Here is a 17,507-nt window from a genome sequence, read left to right on the forward strand (position 1 = left end):
TGTCCTCGCACCCATGTGCAGGCTTATTACAGGAAGATCTCCGCCTATACAGACGATGAAAAGATGTGGATGTATTTTTTCCAGGATAACTTATCTGGAGCTTCCTTGGACTGGTACATGGAGCTGAAAAGAGAATCCATTCGAAGTTGGAGAGATCTGGGTGAAGCCTTTCTGAGGCAATATAAGTATAATATGGACATGGCTCCGAGCCGGACTCAGTTGCAGAGCCTATGTCAGAAATCTGGAGAGAGTTTCAAAGAGTACGCCCAGATATGGCGTGAATTAGCTGCAAGGGTGCAACCTCCGATGCTAGAGAAGGAGTTGACTGATATGTTTATCGGAACTTTGCAAGGTGTGTTTATGGACCGGATGGGGAGTTGCCCATTCGGTAGCTTTTCTGATGTGGTAATATGTGGGGAGAGGACAGAGAGCCTTATTAAAGCTGGAAAGATTCAGGATGTTGGTTCCTCATCTTCAAAGAAACCATTTGTTGGGGCACCCCGTAGGAGGGAGGGTGAAACTAATGCGGTGCAACATCGTAGAAATGTGAACAGAGGTCAGTATCGCCAGGTTGCTGCTGTAACCATTCCAGCACCTCAACCACGACAACAACAACAACAGAGGGTCCAACAACCGCCACCACAACAACAACAACAGCGTCCGTTTCAGCAGAGACAGAGAATGTCGGATCGACGATTCGACCCGTTGCCGATGACATATGCTGAATTGTTGTCCGAATTGCTTAGATTGGGGTTTGTTGAATTGCGTACTATGGCTCCGTTGACAAAGATACCACCTGGGTATGATGCCAACGTTCATTGTGATTTCCACTCTGGTGCACCGGGGCACCATATAGAGAATTATAGGGCTTTTCATCATAAGGTCCAGGACTTAATTGACGCCAAAACTATCAATTTTGCTCATGTCCCTAATGTTGTGAACAATCCTATGCCTCAGCACGGTGCGCATAGGGTGAATAATTTGGAAGGAGAGGAAGCTGAAGACTTGGTAGTCAATGTTGAAGATGTTCAGACCTCATTGTTGGTGGTAAAGGATTGTTTGTTGAATGGGGGAGTGTTCCCGGGCTGTGATAAGGGCTGTTCAGAATGTGAAGGTTCAAAGAATGGTTGTATGCAGTTGAGGGTTGGTATCCAGAATTTGATTGATGAGGGTTGTCTACAGTTTGCTAGGGCCGTGAAAGATCGAGGGGTGGTGTCGACTGTCACCATTTATTTCAAACCGTCCGAGGGACGTGGCCAGAGAACTGTCAGTGCACCAGTGACCGTTGGTACTCCTGTTACCATTTCAGCTCCTGTAACTGTCAGTGCTCCCACTACTATTGTTGCTTCGGGAAGAAGGGCTGTTGAGAATAGTAGGGTTGTGCCGTGGAAGTATGACAACGCTTACCGCACTAACCGAAGGGCAGAAAATCAGATCCGACCAGTTAATCAGTCTCCGGTGACTATTGGTCTGCCAATCAGAACTCATGTAACTGTTGGTCCTGCTGTGGATAATGTTGGGGGACCAGGAGGTTTTACAAGGAGTGGTCGTCTGTTCGCACCGCAGCCTTTGAGGGACAACAATGCGGAGGCTCTCGCCAAAGCAAAAGGTAAGCAAGCTGTGGTTGATGAAGAATCTGCTCAGAAGGAGGCGCCTGAGGGCTCGTTTGAGAAGGACGTGGAGGAGTTTATGAAGATTATTAAGAAGAGTGACTACAAGATTGTAGATCAGCTGAATCAAACTCCGTCCAAGATTTCCATACTCTCATTGTTATTGTGCTCTGAGGCACATCGTAATGCCTTGCTGAAAATGTTGAATTTGGCTTACGTGCCTCAAGAGATCTCTGTCAACCAGTTGGAGGGAGTCATTGCTAATGTGAGCACCAGGCATGGTTTGGGGTTTACAGATTTGGATCTGACGCCTGAAGGTCGCAACCATAACAAAGCCCTGCATATCACCTTAGAGTGTAAAGGCGCAGTATTGTCACATGTGTTGGTGGATACTGGCTCCTCGTTGAATGTGTTGCCCAAGAAGACTCTGAGCAAGATAGATGTTGAAGGAGTTGTCCTCACTCCGAGTGATCTCATTGTTCGTGCATTTGACGGATCCAAACGGTCTGTTTTTGGTGAAGTCACATTGCCAGTGAAGATTGGCCCGGAGGTGTTTGATATTATCTTCTATGTGATGGATATTCAGCTAGCATATAGTTGTTTATTGGGGCGTCCCTGGATCCATGGGGCTGGGGCAGTTTCGTCAACTCTCCATCAAAAGTTGAAGTATGTCTGGAACGGTCAGATTGTGACTGTGTGCGGTGAGGAAGACATTCTGGTGAGTCATTTATCCTCTTTCAAGTATGTGGAGGTGGATGGTGAGATCCATGAGACTCTATGCCAGGCATTCGAGACCGTTTCTCTTGAGAGGGTGGCTTTTGCTGAGCAGAAGAAGCCAGGTGCCTCAATTGCATCGTACAAGCAGGCTATGGAGGTTGTCAACTCGGGCAATGCAGAAGGCTGGGGCAAGATGGTGGACCTGCCCGTCAAAGAAAATAAGTTTGGTATTGGTTATCAACCTCTGCAGGCAGAGCAGGGTGAGCAGAAAGGGCCGAGTAACTTCACCAGCGCTGGGCTGATGAATCAAGGTGACGTCTTTGCAACCGGTAGTGAAGACTGTGACAGTGATTGTGATCTAGACAACTGGGTTCACCCGTGTGCACCAGGGGAGACGATCAACAATCGGACAGTTGAAGAAGTGGTCCAAGTTACTCTTCAAACAGAGTAATTTTCTTTTGTTTTTCATTTTTTGCACAAAACCCTACGTTCTGCCCAAGGCGTAGTGGTTCATTGTAGGGCCTCATCATGTTTTTCAATGAAATCATTAATAAAGGACGTTTTGCAAACAATTTTGTGATCCTTGTCTTTCTGTTTTTATTTTCATTTTCAAAAAATAAAAATGGCAATGTTTTTGTTTTTGTGACTTTCTTGAACTCTTTTTTCTAAAATAAAGCATTAAACATGCAGAAGTGATCTCACGGACTCCAATATAAACAGTTCTATTATGGCTCAGTATGATTTCAATAATCCCGTCTACCAAGCTGAAGAGGAGAGTGAGGAAGACTGTGAACTCCCTAAAGAACTGGTCAGATTATTGAAGCAGGAGGAAAGGGTCATCCAACCTCATCAGGAGGAGTTGGAGATTATTAATCTTGGTACTGAGGACGCCAGAAAAGAGATTAAGATCGGGGCTGCTTTGAAGGAAGATGTCAAGAGAAGGTTGATTGAGATGCTGAGAGAATATGTGGAGATATTCGCCTGGTCGTATCAAGATATGCCTGGGTTGAATACCGATATTGTGGTGCATAGGCTACCTCTCAGAGAAGATTGTCCTTCAGTCAAGCAGAAGCTTCGCAGAACTAGTCCTGATATGGCGGTTAAGATCAAGGAAGAAGTTCAGAAGCAGTTGGATGTGGGTTTTCTGTCAGTTACTACTTACCCCCCGTGGGTGGCCAACATCGTTCCCGTGCCGAAGAAGGACGGCAAAGTCAGGATGTGTGTCGATTACCGGGATTTAAACAGAGCGAGTTCGAAAGATGATTTCCCATTACCTCACATTGATGTATTGGTTGATAATACGGCTCAATCCTCGGTGTTTTCTTTCATGGATGGTTTCTCTGGCTACAATAAGATCAAGATGGCGCCAGAGGACATGGAAAAGAAGACATTCATTACACCTTGGGGCACGTTCTGCTATAAGGTGATGCCATTTGGGCTGAAGAATGTCGGTGCTACCTATCAGAGGGCTATGACGACTCTCTTTCATGACATGATGCACAAAGAGATTGAAGTGTACGTGGATGATATAATTGCGAAGTCGTAGACAGAAGAAGAGCACCTGGTCAATTTGCAGAAGTTGTTTGACAGGTTGAGAAAATTCAAACTGGGGTTGAACCCAAACAAGTGTACGTTTGGTGTGAGATCCGGTAAGCTGTTGGGTTTCATTGTCAGTGAGAAAGGGATTGAGGTTGATCCAGCAAAAGTCAAAGCTATACAAGAAATGCCTGAACCAAGAACAGAAAAGCAGGTTCGTGGGTTTTCAGGGAAATTGAACTACATTGCAAGGTTTGTATCTCACCTAACTGCCACGTGTGAACCAATATTCAAATTGCTAAGGAAGAATCAAGCAATCAGGTGGAATGATGACTGTCATAAAGCTTTTGACAAGATAAAAGAGTATTTACAGAAACCTCCAATCCTCATACCTCCAGTTCCTGGGAGACCTCTGATAATGTACCTGTCAGTGACTGAGAACTCGATGGGGTGTGTATTGGGACAGCATGACGAGTCTGGTCGAAAAGAGCATGCCATATACTACCTTAGCAAAAAGTTTACCGACTGTGAAATCAAATATTCGCAGCTCGAGAAAACTTGCTGTGCTTTGGCCTGGGTTGCTCCCCGACTGAGGCAGTATATGTTGAACCATACTACCTTATTGATTTTTAAGATGGATCCAGTGAAGTATATCTTTGAGAAGCCGGCTCTCACCGGACGTGTTGCCCGTTGGCAGATGATTTTAACCGAGTATGATATTCAGTACACGTCGCAGAAGGCCATCAAAGGTAGTATTCAGTCAGACTACCTTGCCGAGCAACCGATTGATGATTATCAGCCGATGATGTTTGAATTCCCTGATGAAGACATCATGTATCTGAAGATGAAAGACTGTGAAGAGCCTCTTGTCGAGGAAGGATCGGATCCTGATGACAAGTGGACATTAATGTTTGATGGGGCTGTGAATATGAATGGCAACGGTGTTGGGGCAGTGCTTATCAATCCTAAAGGGGCACATATACCTTTTTCTGCCATATTGATTTTTGACGTGACCAACAACGAGGCTGAGTATGAGGCTTGCATCATGGGGATAGAAGAAGCCATCGATCTGAGGATCAAGAATCTGGACATATATGGAGATTCCTCTCTAGTGATTAACCAGGTCAATGGAGATTGGAATACTAATCAGCTGCATTTGATTCCTTACAGAGATTACACCAGAAGAATATTGACGTTCTTCAAGAAGGTGAAGTTGTATCATGTCCCCCGGGATGAGAATCAGATGGCTGATGCCTTGGCTACTTTATCTTCTATGATCAAAGTTCATTGGTGGAATCATGTGCCATATGTTGCGGTGAATCGACTCGAGAGGCCTACGTATGTGTTTGCAGCCGAGTCTGTTGTGGACGAGAAACCGTGGTACTATGATATCAAGAACTTCCTCAAGAGCCAGGAATATCCTGAAGGAGCGTCGAAGAATGATAAGAAAACCCTGAGAAGGCTAGCTGGAAGCTTTTATTTGAATCAGGATGATGTGCTGTACAAGAGGAACTTTGACATGGTTCTGCTCAGATGCATGGATAGACACGAAGCAGACATGTTGATGCAAGAAGTGCATGAAGGATCTTTTGGTACCCATGCTGGTGGTCATGCAATGTCTAAGAAGTTGTTGAGAGCCGGTTATTACTGGATGACTATGGAATCCGATTGTTTCAAGTACGCTCGGAAGTGCCATAAATGTCAGATCTATGCTGATAAGGTGCATGTACCACCAAGCCCTCTGAATGTCATGAATTCTCCTTGGCCATTCGCGATGTGGGGCATTGACATGATTGGGAAGATTGAGCCTACCGCTTCCAATGGACATCGCTTCATCCTGGTTGCGATTGATTACTTCACCAAGTGGGTGGAAGCAGCTTCCTATGCTAATGTTACCAAACAAGTGGTTGCCCGGTTCATTAAGAAGGAAATCATCTGTCGTTATGGAGTTCCTGAGAGAATCATCACTGACAATGGTTCGAATCTCAATAACAAGATGATGAAGGAGCTTTGTAAAGATTTCAAGATTGAACATCACAATTCTTCTCCTTACAGACCGAAGATGAATGGTGTTGTAGAGGCGGCGAACAAGAACATTAAGAAGATTGTGCAGAAGATGGTCGTGACGTACAAGGATTGGCATGAGATGCTGCCTTTCGCTTTGCATGGTGTCGCATCCGCGAAAAAACAACCGGCGGGCTAAAACAAAACAACACAGAGCCGCCACCATGCGTTATTTATCCCAAAAGAGGGAAAGGAAACGCTCGAAGTAAACCTGGAAAGAACATGGTCTCGCGACCAAAGAGAATGGGGTCGGGAGTCGGTTATGCGTAGGGAAGGTATTAGCACCCCTACGCATCCGTCGTACTCGACGGGATCCACGCTCAAAAGAAAGAAAAGGTTGCTAAAACAAACATCACACACACATACTGAAGACAACACAGGTGGGGGAAAAGAGGAGAGGGCTCGCTAGGATATCGCATCCTATGCCTACGTATCTCGTCTGGAACGAGAATCAGAGCTGCCGTAGTTCGGCTCACGCACGCCAAACAAAACACACACAAACACAGGCAAACCTGGAACCCGAACGCCAATCGCTGGACTTACATCAGCTTCCGAACCAAACAAACACACTCAGGATACGGACAGCCAATCGCTGGTCTTACATCCATATCCTGACACACAAGAAGAAACAAACAACAAATTACTAAGGAGTCAGGCACTCGAGCCTAGTAACTGTCAAGCAAACACACACAAAAAGAAAAAGGGTGCCCGGAGAGACCTCGCACGGCCTCCTGCCTACGTACCTCATCTGGTATGAGGATCAGGGCGACGTAGTTCCCCTGAACGGGAAAGAAATTCTAACCTAACCAGATACAAAGGGAGACACACTACTAGGGAGCTGTACTCGAGCCTAGATGTTATCATGCATCATTGCCCTATGTTATGGTTTCTATCCTAACTTGCACAGGCAGCAAGCTAATCCTAAACAGGCAAAGCAATCAAAGCAAACAATCCTAAATAGCACACACTATATCCAAACAGAGGTGGCTCAAACAAGGGTTAGACTGCCAAAGCAAGTCAACTGTATCAGGGTGATGTTAGCTCTTAACCCTGACATTGAGAGTCAGGGTGAAGCTGATGAAAGGTGAGTGAAGATCGGACTTCACAGCTCTTATCCCTGGCCTGGGAGAGCTTCAGACAATGAAGTGTGGGTCCAGAAAGTGGGAACCCTTCTACACTTATGACAATGACTCAACTGTACAACTGTACATGGATCTTGGGTTAGGATCCACAAGGCATCAACATGTAATGTGAGCCAAGGGATGACTCAACAGATTAGCAGGAGGTGGACTACACACCTCTTGTGTCTGCCAATTGCCTTAACAAAGGTCTTTTTCCTGCTTGGGGACAAAAATAAACAAGCACAAACATCGCCTCTTAAGGAGGACTTCAGACAGGTGCCTGGCCAAGTAACAGGCCAGGTCTTCCAGACTACACGGAGTTAGTGATTCTACCTCAATTGGTTTACACAACCAAGCAGCAGCACAAGCAAGTTCACAATGAACTATAGCAACTAAGGTACCTGAAATCAATCCAACATAATCAGTATACCAGACAAACAAAAGTCAAACAGAAAATTACAAGTCCACAGCACAAACAGATAACAAGCATCAATGCACAAAGGTGCAAGCCACAAGGCCTAAGCATAAGTCTCAATGCCTACAAAACAAACTCAAGTTAGTCATAAACAAGCAATAAGCCAACTCCAATTGAGTGCACATCATCAATTATAAGCATTTGTGCTCTTTGACCTGAAACAAAGCTCAAATGTGAGAACACAAACCACTAGTACAAGACTAGGGTCAAAATAGGATCAATAAGTCAAAACAGAACATCAAACTTATCCAAAATCAAGATCAATCAAATAAGAATCAAATCCAGATAGTCTCATGTTCATATCATCAACCATTATCATTTCATGAGGCAAAGAGTACAAAGCATGCAATTTAGAACCTCAAAGGACCAAACAGAAAGATCCAATCTAAACTCAATCCAAAATAATTCAATAAATCCCCAAACAATTCACACCTAAATAAACCCTAGGCCATTCCAAAAACCACACGTGCACAATTTCCACAAAAATCACCAAAAAATAGTAGAGGTTACAAGGATCATGGCACAAAAAAGTTCAGTTAATTTGGACAATTGGTTCATGAGATGTGATTTTTTCAATTGGAAGAAAAATTAAAAAATGTATGGAATGGCATGTGGAACATGTAAGGTATGTGAGAAAAAATATCAAAAAGCCAAAGTGGAATATCCTGTGGCACGGAATCGAAGGACGAACCTATTTGAAATCTAGCGCGCGCAAACACCTAACAACAAGCACAGTAGCGCTACTTTGGATCAAACTACACTTTTCTGGAAATTTTCACATGTTCTTCACGTTCATCATGCGTTCATAGGTCCAAGAACAAATGTTCACCAAATTGCACAAACTTTATATCAATGCAAAGGTCTCACTACGTACAACACGAATCCATAATTGATTAAGCCTAATTCATCCTAATTTAAACGGATCGATCCAAAACATGTTCATGCATGAAAGTTCAAATCAACATAACTCTCTTGTTTCTCAACCAAATTCAGTGAAACAAATTGCAGAATTATCTACTAGGCACGATCTATCCAAATCCTACATCAATTGCAAGAATCATTGAATTCGAAAACTGACCTTAATTTGATGACAGTTGTGAATCACGCGTTTCAGGCTTCCAAAAGCAAAAACAGATGTTCTATGATGCTAGTAGGAGTGAATGGATGCAAGGCCTTGGCTCAATAGTGCTTGATTTGCTCAGAAATTCGAATTGCCATGGATGCACCTTCTTGTAACAGTCCTTGATTTTGCTTGAATGTGAAGAATCCTTGCTTGCAAAAGCTTCTTCAATGGTTGTAGATGATGAAACAATGAAGATCTTGGCTAGGTTTGTGAAGAAATTGCAAAAAAAATGAAGATGAAAAGTTGAGAGAATTGTGCAATTTTGGATGTAGATCTGAGATGAATGAACGTTAATCTGACTTTCAGTTATGATTAACCATTTATATGATGCACTAATCCATTTTGTTAATCAAGTTTAGCCAAATGTGAGTGATTAGTGAAAATGCACTTTTATGCTAAATGGTAATTAGCCAATCCACCCTCACTTATGCAAAACCAATGTAACAGTAGAAATTACTGGTTGCAGCAAGTTTCAAATGGTATTTGTGAGCTATTGCAAGTGGAATCATGTGAAAACAAGGCTTATTTCTCAAAATGCACTTTTTCCCTCCAAATTCAAAATTGGTTCACTTGAAAAATGGACTTTTTGTGAGATGAGTTTTCATGACAGGTAATGCTTGTTTTGGATAGAGGACATCAAAAGAATTTTGCTCAAAGAAACCTCACTCCATTTGGCCTTGTGAATCAAAAGTTATGCCACTTTGAAATTCAACTTTTTTGGACAATGATCAATCCATAACTTGCCAACCACAAACGAGAAATTCATGTTCTTGGACTTTTTGGAAAGGTGAGAGCAAGATATACAACTTTCATGTTGAACAAAATTTCATTTGAAGCATTTTTGAACATGTAATTTTGAGGAGAAAAACTTTCCATTTTTGGCAATTTTCAATTACAAGTCACTTTCTATTTTTGGAAAGTTTTCATCTGACTTTATTTTCTTCATTCTTGATCTTTGAAATGTCAAATGAAACTTTTTTAGACATGAATGAAGTGTCTCTAACCCTCTCCCTCCTCCAAATCCATGAATTCAGGCACAGTTGACCACAATTGACTTTTCTGACTGATAGATGAATTTCAGCTTGACTGATCAAATTGAGCCTCAAACTCCTGATGAAATGGCTCAATGATGAAACCCTAGCTTCCATAAGCTCAATATAACCATATGATCATCCCCATATCCACTGAAAACCCCCATCTCCTTGCCAAGCCCTGATTGGCCCAATACAACTAATTAGGGTTGACCAGTGGCCAAAACCTTAATCTCAAGGAATATGATCAAGCATAAGGAATCTCTTGGTGATGATAAAACCATGATGATGATGATGTATCATTTCAACCAAGATGAAGCTCAATCTCCTTGAGGAACCATGAAACCCTAATTTGAATCACACATCCTCAGATGGTCAATGATCAATTCACGAAACCCTTAGCTTGCATCTTAACCTCTTTATCTTATGATCAAGACCTAGGAGGATGACTTACTCAATGTAGCCATATGATATGCAACATGCTAATGACTAATGACCTAAGAAATGATATGCAATATGCTAAGCTAGTCCCACGAGAGGAGGGCAAATTTTGAGGTGTTACAGCTGCCCCTATTCAATCCACTGTGAACCTGTCGATATGAATAGCCTCGGCTTTCAGATGATCAGGGTGAAGAGTGATTGAATACCAAGAACAGACAAAAAATTTGCACTCTGATGGGAAATAATTAACAATGCCTGTCAGAATTGGCAAAGAACACAATCTTGCAGAAAGAAACATTCGTCTGGTACGGAAAAAGTCGGCCTGAATACCGAAACAGAAATATGTCGGAATCACAGGGATAACCATGGCCTGAACGCCTCCTGTCAGTCTGCATACTGAGCATCATAATATGAGAGTATCAATGTCGGTCGGAACACCGAGAGATCGGCTTGAACGCCAAGAGATCGGCCTGAACGCCACTTTGGTCTGAACACCACTTTGGTCTTAACACCACTTCGGTCTGGATACCGTCTCGGTCTGGATACCGGGAAACTGGCCTGACTGCTGCAAGCTGCATCGATCTAATCGTCGGAAGCTTCTTCGATCTGAAAATCGGAACTGGCCTGAACGCCGCATCGATCTGAATACCCGCCTCGGTCTGAATACCGGAAAATCGGCCTGGATGCCACAAGTACTTCGACCTAATCATCGGAAACTTCTTAGATCTGGACATCGGAAACTGGCCTGAACGCCACCTCGATCTGGATACCGCCTCGGTCTGAACATCGGAAAATCGGCCTGGATGCCACAAGTACTTCGACCTGATCGTCGGAAACTTCTTCGATCTGAAAATCGGAACTGGCCTGAACGCCGCATCGGTCTGAATACCCGCCTCGGTCTGGATACCGGAAAACTGGCCTGGATGCCACAAGTTCTTCGACCTGATCATCGAAAACTTCTTCGATCTGAAAATCGGAACTGGCCTGAACGCCGCATCGGTCTGAATACCCGCCTCGGTCTGGATACCGGAAAACTGGTCTGACTACCATCTCGGTCTGGACACCGGAAAACTTCTTCATGCCTATCAGCATCAGCAAAAAGGAACCGCGATAAGTGAGTCGGCACGCGTGCCAATGACTCACACTGGGGACAACAAGGCACGAACCGGCTATTCTCTGTTCAACCCTAACAGACAAACACTTCGCGTTTAGCTGGGGATTATCTCTTTCTTGTTTTTCTTTTTAGACCCCGAAACTCTTTTTACCATCATTTCCATCTCTGCTCGACAGAAACTCTTCCTCCAATATAACACTACTGGGGGGAATACTGCTAATACAATACCAAACTCCTCGGAGTAGCATCTTCCTTTTGGGCAAACCACCTCTCAAACAATAACCACGGTCTGAGACTAGCTTATGATTGCAATATGATGCATGATTGATTTTTCCAGCGTAATGCCCCATAATCATGGAAATGCTACGCGATTTATTATGCAATATGCTATGCTTATTTACATGATGAATGCATAAAAAGTACCCCCCTCAAGGGACTCTTCTGGGGAGCTCGAGGCACTCTACTGAGGAACTCGCTATCACTCCGATTCCGCCCTGCTGGGGAATAGCGCTGCTGCTGGGAAAAGGTAACCTTTGCTGGGGATAATATCTCCTTTGCACCCGATCCGCTTGGGGAATTGCTGGGGATAAGGACCAACAACGCACTCTGTGGGGATACAACAGTCTTTGACTTGTTGGGCATGCAACACTCCAGACTCTGCTCGGGAAACCGCCACTCACAGATACCTCCGCTGGGAAACAGCAACCTTCTGGCCTGGCGACTGGGGAAGCATTGATGTAGGTGTTTAATTGGCTGCATTATATGGTAAAACACTAATGTCTTGACTGATGTCATGACATGTATATGTGACTACATTGTAGTTACTGCAGGACTAGCTAACACAGGATTATTGAATGCTGTGACATTCATACCTGTCAACAGATACTAAGGAACAGAAGTTCTGTTAGAACTTAGTATGCATTTGCAGTCTGGTTATCAAGGAAGAACCAGACCTGGCATAAGGCCTACTGACTGAATGTCAAACTGGATGTTGTGACATTCATCATTGACAGCAGCTACTGAAGATTAGGCAGAGTGGTGTTCTGCTATACTTCAGCATGTAACTTAGTTTGTTCTTCAAGAGAATAACAGAACTAACTTAAGGTCAAATGTGTAAATGTTAAGTTGGACACTTTGACATTTATTAATGTAAGCTGTTACTGTAGTATGGTCATTTTGATCCTGTACAGGTCAGCAAAATTGTACAGTCTGTTTTCTGGAAAAACAGACTCAGCATATGGACCTTGATGTCAAGCTGAATGTCGTGACATTCATGCCTGACAGCATATGCTAAATTGTAGGTTGTGCAGTTTTCTGTTTCAGCTTTTTCTTGGGCTATTCTTCAGGAAGTCAACAGCTTAGAGAAAATCCAGGAAACCAACAACCAAGCTACAATTAAGGAACCTAACAAATAGCCTATTTGTTAGCACACTAATATGTGGAAATTAGTTAGAATCCTATGTGGCATTATTTGTGGAGGTCTTGAGATATTTTAGGAACTAAATGTGGAGATATTTTAGGAACTAAATATGGAGATATTTTAGGAACTAATTTGGAGATATTTTAGGAACTAAAAGATTGAAGACCTTGTTTGTAGCAGAAAGTTTCTGCTGATGTTGTAACAGCAAAGGAGAAGTTTGTTGCGATTTCTGAAGGCCCAAATCCACTTGGGTGATTAGGTTATAAATAGCTGATTGTAATCTAGTCTTTGTAAGCCTCTTAGAATGAATTTTTAGGGGTGTGTGTAAGGTAAACCTCCCAATCTGTGGGAAGGTTACCATGTGTCTCTCAGTGGTAAACCTGAGAGTGTTTGTCACTCAAAGCCTGTAGGCAAGAGTGATTATGTTCTTGAATGAAGCTGTGAAGCAAGCTCAAGGTGTTTGCACATTACATTGTATTTGTAGTGATAGGAATGGAAACTGGAGGTTTCTATCTAGGAGTTCCTAGGTATAGATTGCATTGGGTAGGGATTAAGTGATGAGTTGTAAACGGGGGAGTTTAACTCTGAATTGATACTACTAATAGTGGATCTTCTTCCTGGCTTGGTAGCCCCCAGATGTAGGTCATGTTGGACTGAACTGGGTTAACAATTACTTGTGTTTTTACCTTTTGCATGTTATAATTGTGCCAGTTATAAAATAAGGTAAACCTGTAATGCTGTAACAGATGATGTTCAAATCAACAGTAAGACATCATGCTGATAACTATGGAAGAAAACAACTGAAGTGAGTGCTAGGTTTGACTTCTGTTGAGTCTTTCTTCCTGAAGCACAGAACCAGGGGTTCATACATTCTAGGGCGACATAGAATGAGATGTCGTGACATCTGTGAACCTGTGCATATTAGTACAGTGGTTAATAACTATCTTGCTGTATTAGTTACAATGTTAGATCAGATGTCATGTCGTGGTGGATAACATCTGAATTCTGACTACACCAGAATTTCAATTGGTATCAGAGCAGGCATCCTGTTCTGTCTCTGGATGAGATCCATGGGTGATACTTTCTCGTATCTTGCAAGAAGTTATGGTAGTACTAATGTTGGAACCTGTGAAAGGTTCTGTACTTTCCCTGAATGGTCCCTTGAAGTAGGTGGATGGACTGTTCATGACAGGAATGGTGTGTACCTGTCTCTGGAGGGTGGCAATTGGCCTGTGCGTGGGACAGCTGTGCCAGTATTGAATCACAGTCAAACGTGGTATGGTCTTGGAGGCTGATCTGGTGAAGTGTGTGTTCATAGGTTGAGTTGTATTATGATTTCCGCTGCATAATACCTGGAAAAACTCAAACTCTGATGTTGTTTCCCCTCATGTGGATGTAAGGCTGCTGTATTCAAGATCTCATCATAATCTACTGAAGATGTCAAAGATACTTGAGTCCCCTCAAGTCCACTCATCATGACGTTCTCACTTCAGGATGGTAAGAATCACTTAATCACTGATTCTTTTACTCACTTGAGTAGGGTGTATGAAGACCTTGAAGACCTTCAAGGAAGGTTTGTTCCAAGGAGGTGGAACTAATGTTCTATGCGATGTTAGAACATGTTGTTCAACAAGTATGCAGCTACTGGTTGAAGAGCAGATGTTTTTAGGTATCAAACAAAGGGATACTTCTGTTTGGAACCTACTCCTGACCTGGAAGAGGAGACATCTGTGTGTGCTAAGTTGACAAGGGAAGGGTCAACTGTATGTGTGCTCAAGAAGGTCACCTTTAGAAGTCTGATCTCTAAAAGTTGAGCTGGTTGAGATGTGGCAGTGTGCAATCTCCTGCTGTTTGGCATATTCCTGTAGATTGAGCAGGGCTGGATAGGTGTTCCCTGAAATACTATGCTGTGTTGGAAGACAAGTCCCCTGGATGTTAGCAGTCAATAATGGGGTAACCTGAGTGCTGTATCATCTACGAGGATTGGAACCATGAATCATGTTATTCAAACACCACGTGCAGAAGTGGCAGTTCTGTCAAGGAGTAAGAATATGAAGATTCAGAGGTTGGTTGAAGTAGTATGCCCTGGCAATGCATAACTACTATCGACTGGTATTGTGTGTCTCACTAGTACTTATGGTCAGCTGGAGTCTGATTGGAGGAGTTAGTTGCCACTGGTAGGGATAGTGTATGTCATGTTGAGACATATGTGTACAATGCATGGATATTGGTGTGGAGTATCCATGATTGTTAAGTTGAGGGGGAGTTTTGGTTAACCTCCTCAAGTCTGGTCAGCCTAGGGTCTGGTTGGCTGTTGACCTGTGTCACATGGGTTCTGGTGGTTGTGTGACACATTTGCAAGGAAGAATTCATCTCTCTCATTCCTAAGGGTGAATTTAATCTGGGAAGACTTTCAAAATTGTCTAGGTGCTTGCAAGCAGAAGATGTTGACACTAGAAGAGTATCCTCAAAGCACTCTTATGGTGGAAGTATCTGAAAGGATAATTGGGAAAGGATTTAAGATCAATGTCTACTTGTGTCAAGTACAAGTATTTAATTGATTATCCTTGGAGCTCAAGATAACTGATGTTCTTAAAGATGTTGGAACATCTCTTCTTCAAGACCCTGTGCAGAATCACAGGAAGGATAGTACATTGGGGTATGATCTATCTCTTTGGTGGCAGCAAAAGCATATGATCTCTGAAAAGGTTTCCTGGCAAGAAACATGTTCAGCCTTGGTATGTACAAGAAGAAGAAGACATCATAGTCTTGATGGTGGTTACTTGGATCAGTTTATTTCTGATCTAGGTAAGGAAGTGCATTAGCTTATGCACACTGTGAAGTCAAGAACAAGTGGCAGCAGTCTTGACATCATGGAAACAGCCTTGCCTTAGGATGTGGAATCCTTGGTAAAGCTGAAGGGTTAGTGTCTAACTGGTCCTTCTGAAGACTCATACATCAGAGTGTCTGATGTCTTTGGGGAAGAAGCAGGGATTCATCAAGGTGTGAGCTTGGATGACTTAACTGCAAACCTGCAGGATGGAGGTTGGTTACTCAAACTTGGTTCCACAATCAAGTCTATGAGAACATTGAACTCTTGTTCTGTGAAGGGAGGAAGTTCTTTCAAGTGGCAGAAGAAGGAGCTGAATTCAACAGCTGGATGTCAAAGCACAATGTTGTGACATTTGGTTCAACATCAGATTCTTAGTTGGTGAAGTGGCACATCAACTTGAGATAGAAAGGTCTACAAGGTTGTAGATTGGATACTTCAAAAAGCTTGAAGTTCAAGTCTCACTTGGAAGGTCAGAATATCTTTGGGAGAAGTCTGATAAACTTGGGGAGGTCAAAAAGCAGCATTTGACCTTGTCATATGAGGATTCATGAAGGAGGTAATCAACCAGTGGCATTTGGTCTATCTCAGGAGTGAGTTCGAAGAATCAAGATAATCCATATGGCAGCTGATTATTCTTGAGGAAAGTCTGAGACAAATTACTTTTGAGCAGAAAAGTAGTAAGTTGAAGACTAAAGGAGGTGTTTTCTATTCATCCCTTGGAGCTTGTGGTAGGAGTTCTGAGCTATCTATGGAAGATTATCTCTTGTAATGGGATGAAAATGTATATGTCCCAATGTATGTCTGGGTTCTTCTTGATCAACCCGGTGACTCAGTGATATCAGAAGACTATCAGATGGTGTGCCTTGTCCTGTTATGAAGGATGTCCCAGCTGATGTTAGAACATCTTGTGAAGTGGTCTTCTGTTCTGGTTAGAAGAGAGATTGACACAGAGTGTGAATGTGTTCAGCTAAGAGGGTTGAACAGAGGGTGTGCTCTTGAAGACATGAAGATGCGTCTTATGTTTTCCATTCATCAAGTGGTCTGGAGTCTCTTTGAATCAGGAAGTATGTGAAGGTCCAACTTTGGGATGTTGGATATGCCCATGTGTGATCTCCAAGCTTCAAGAGGAGAATGGGTTGTTCATGACAGGGGGAGTTCTGTCCTTGCACTGCAAGTAATCATCAAGCTTGTGGTCTATGTGTTCTCAGATAACAAGGTTTGGAAACCTGTTAGATAGTGGGATAAAGTTGGTATGTGTCAAGGCTGAGTGAGCAGAAGAATGTCTGACCGGATGTCATGACAATATGGAAGCATAAGCCAGTAGGACATTCTGGCTGGTACAGGTGCTGGAGTTACAGCAGCTGTTATTTGATGAATGCACAGATTTAGGGGGAGAAGAAGTACCCTTGTGCATGTGTGTATTACTAGTAGCCATAACTAGTAATTGTTTTTGCTCCTGCTGCTGACTAAACTACTATTATGTGGTTTAAACTGCTGATAGTTTGCCTTGTTAACAAAAAGGACAGAGTATTCACAAGATGTCTTAACATAAGATATCTTATGTGCCTGCTGGAGTTCAAGAAAGTGTTCATGCAGGAGTGGATCAAGATGTCAGACTCAAAGTCTTGGAATCTGATATGGCTGTACCTACTGTAAAGCAAAAGTGGGTGATTACTTGATCGAAGCTGTGAAGCAAGATCAAGTGGATGTGAACTTGGTTGAAACTGTGAAGTAAAACCAAGTCTGGAACTCTGTCAGTGTGCTCTGGCTATGTTGCTGGCTTTGGCAACATTTTTGACAAAAAGGGGGAGTAATAACCACCAATACCCCTGACAAACAGAGTGGGTCTCTACAACAGACTCTCATGACAGATCTGAAGATTCCCCCCTGCAGCTGATGTTGAAGTTTAGGTGCAACTTCTAACATGTGTGTGCTGCTATGCGAAGTTTTTATTTAACTTCCATGTGTGTGAGTGTGCTGCCACTCTAAGTGTATTAGCTAGTAGTATTCCGCTGCCATGAA

The sequence above is a fragment of the Lathyrus oleraceus genome, chromosome 2 (genome assembly GCF_024323335.1).
Source record: "Lathyrus oleraceus cultivar Zhongwan6 chromosome 2, CAAS_Psat_ZW6_1.0, whole genome shotgun sequence".
NCBI lineage: Eukaryota > Viridiplantae > Streptophyta > Magnoliopsida > Fabales > Fabaceae > Lathyrus > Lathyrus oleraceus.